Source organism: Rhincodon typus, unplaced genomic scaffold (assembly GCF_021869965.1).
Source record: "Rhincodon typus isolate 14 unplaced genomic scaffold, sRhiTyp1.1 hic_rhity00000091, whole genome shotgun sequence".
In the NCBI taxonomy this organism is placed as follows: domain Eukaryota; kingdom Metazoa; phylum Chordata; class Chondrichthyes; order Orectolobiformes; family Rhincodontidae; genus Rhincodon; species Rhincodon typus.
This window is the reverse complement of record NW_025965729.1, coordinates 88,980-92,317: the sequence shown is the minus strand read 5'-3', so window position 1 is coordinate 92,317 and position 3,338 is coordinate 88,980. Positions and strand designations below refer to the sequence as shown.

At 44.2% G+C, this 3,338-nt stretch overlaps 1 non-coding gene across 1 annotated transcript; it reads right to left on the bottom strand.

Annotated features, from left to right (window-relative positions):
• Positions 1–923: 923 nt before the first annotated feature.
• Positions 924–995, bottom strand: trnae-cuc. The gene has a single exon. It is a non-coding gene; the product is annotated as a tRNA-Glu (tRNA).
• Positions 996–3,338: the final 2,343 nt, after the last annotated feature.

The following is a 3,338-nucleotide window of genomic DNA, read 5'->3' as shown; positions in this document are numbered from 1 at the left end:
CTGAATCAGACAGTGACCAGGGTGATACAGATAGAAGTGACGCAATCGGTGAGCGCGCGGTCCTTCTATAATGGTATAGAGGCGCGTGAAATGCCGAGGCTGTGAGCTCCAACCTCGCCCGGAGCAGCTTTTATTGACATGGAGCAGGGATTATTGGGCATTGGGCTGTGCGAAAGGTTACTCAGCAATTTTAATCTGAAGCAAAGTAGTTTTCTGCAGCACAGATATTTGTGCATTGTGGGACGATCTGTCCATGAAAATGTCTCAATTATAAAAAAAAATGCTGCAAGTATTCAACTCGTCAGGAGAGAAACATGTGCAGGGAGAAATGGAGGTAATGTTTTCGCTCTCTGAACTTTCTCATATGGCTGACCCTGCACTGGGTTGAATTGCGGGAAGGGCTTTTTAGTTCATTTCATATTATTCAATTTACTGCAAGCATGCACAGGTCATTAAAGTTATCTAAATTTCTGAAAGCTGACAGTAATACACAATGTTGTGATTTGGCTCGAGTTTAATCGAGGTTATGTAGGAAAAGCAGGAAAGCGGAGTGGAGATTTTTTTTTTCAGACCAGTGGTGATCTAATTGAATGGCTGCTTCCTGACGACAAACGTGTTTTGATTTGGCATTGAAACTCACCAGAACAGGAAGGGGAGACTATTGAGATGAAGCGCGATGGTGCTTATCGTTGCTGGTTGTTCAACTTGTGAATGGTTACTGCTCATGTCCCTGTTAACAACACAACACAAAGGTGAATAGTCCGACTGAGCAGTGACAGTTAAGGCACCTTTCCTCTTTTTAAGAAACTGGAACATGGACTCTGATGTTCTCGGGGGCATTAACTGACCTGAGATATTGAAAGAAATCCCGTCAGAACGACGCTGCTTTTGCTGTTGCCACAATCAGGAACAATAAACCTTAATTCTCTGACCGGGAATCGAACCCGGGGCGCGGCGGTGAGAGCGCCGAATCCTAACCACTAGACCACCAGGGATACTTGCAGGCATAGCTGCATCATTTCTTAATGACACAGCTTCTAGCTTTCTTTTACCATTGGCGTTCTTTCTCCTCCAAAATGATTGAATCATTGTGCTTTCACAACACGCAAAGAGGCTCAGCATCCCAGTTTCCAGCACTTGGCCCATAGCCTTGTGTGCTCTGACACAACAAATGAGGTGGAGGGAAGGAGGCGGTGGACCGGCCATTTGAGATGCTGACATCAGCCTGTGGGAAGAAAAGGTCATTGATCAAAACAGAATTTATTGGAGAAGATCACTCTCTGTGTTCGGATAATGATCCGTAGCCGGGGGATATACCTCAATTATCAACTGATTAGGAGAGAGAAACCGAGGTGATGTTTTCGCTCGATGACCTTCCCCGTGTCGCTGACACTGTGCTGGGATAAAATCCGGAAAAACTGTTTATCTGTTTCATCGTACTCCATTTCCCGCATGCAAATTCCTACAAGTCGTTCCAATGATCGAAATAGAATTAGATTTATCTCATTGAACTTTTTGAACGTTGTCGTCAAATCATTGAGACAGTGAAAGTGGAAATGTGTGACTTCTGCAAGTTTGCAGCGTCAGTCTGTATTGGAATGTAAAGAATTTGACAGATTTTTTCCTTACTGAAGTGTTTACTGGAAGCAGGGAACTGAGCAAGATATTGGCTGAACCAATTCAGCTCTGACAGCAGAAACAGTAAATTCCTTTCTTGCAGTACGAATGAGATTGTACAGCACAGAGAATTTTGCTGCATTGAATACGGGTTGATGGGACCAGCATCCTTTTACAAGAATGGGTTGACTAAGGAATTAGGAGGGTAGCAGCCTCTACTTGCTTGTCTTTAGTTGTAATGAAGTTGCATGGAGAACTGTAGCACTCAAGATTTATTATTACAAAAAACACATGGTTTTTAAAGGTGCGTCTTATTGTTCCATGTGACTCATTGAAAATTGCAAAGGAACTGAGCTGTTGTGTTTAAATATTAGATTGCGGAAAGTTGGTTAGCTCAGATCACTGGACGGGATTTGTGTTGGCTCGTGATGCATTTAATTCCTTCTCGAAAGTCTATTGGGTTGCGGTTTTCCCGACGTTTGACTCCTAATTCAAGAATTTTATTGAATTCAAAGAACGATACCTGTGATTCCGAATTAATAGTCTAGCGATAATGCCACGAGGCCCACGCCTCCCCACAAGGTGGTTATTTTCCCATTGCGTGGGCAAACATCCAAAATATTTGTTTTCACTTTCTCCACGTGTGTTGCTGCGCTATATTTGCCTCAATGAACCCTATGGCCCTGACGCCAAACCCCGATATCAGGAAGTCCGACATCATTGAATGCAGCTCTGTTCGAAAAACTGATCGGGGAATTTGACAAAATGGAAGGCAAGCAGCCTGGGTCTGCCCGGGTTTTAAGGCATCGTCAATGCAACAGTTTTAACAACAAACTGAGTATAGCTCGAAGTCAATTCCCTGTTGCTTCGGGAGAAAAGGCAGCAAACTGTTTCAATAACAGCTGCTTCCCATTCTGACTCCGTGCTCCCAGGAGCCTGCTGTTTCTGCCCTTTCTCCTGGACCGGCGTTGGTCCGTTGCCGGATGTGCTCAGCCATTTCCTTCCTCTGGCAGGCAGTGCTTTGCATTTGAACAAGAGAATGTGTAATGGGAAACTGCCCCTGTCTGCACAATCCGACGATGTACAGCACCCAACGAGCAATAGAAAGAGTTTGAGAGATTGCACTTAGATTGAAGGGTTTACTGTTAGCTTGTGGAAAATCACTGTTGATGAAACAAATGAAACTGGCAGGTAAACATACAAGAGTATCTGATCTCGTGAATCACTGGAGAAAATGTTAACAGCATAGCACCATTTGAAAACACCGATCCCTGGTTAATGGGTCCAGCTCGCTCCCACTTCACAAGGAATGCTCTTGCCTGTGTTTAGTGATGGCTCACTGAACGAGACAAATATTCACATGTTCATTCCACACAACAGCAACAAGACATGTTGAGGAGATGCACAATGAAGGACCGAGAAAGTTGTTAAGAGAGAGCCATCAACTCACTGAGATCAGCCAGTGATCGATTAGGTAAAGGTGCCTTCTCGCTGACATCAATTTATTCGAAAATTTTGTGAAACGTGCAGACGAGAAGGGGGTCACTCTGTCCAGTGTCTCTGTGCTGAAGGAGAAATGGAACACTTACCTCAGCCCACTTTCCACAATTGCAGCTGTAGATCTGCAGATTATAGAACGTGAGTGGAAAATCCAGGGAGGTTTTAAATGAGTTCAGTGTTTCTGTCTCATATATTTCCGGCAGTGAGTTCCATGCACCTAC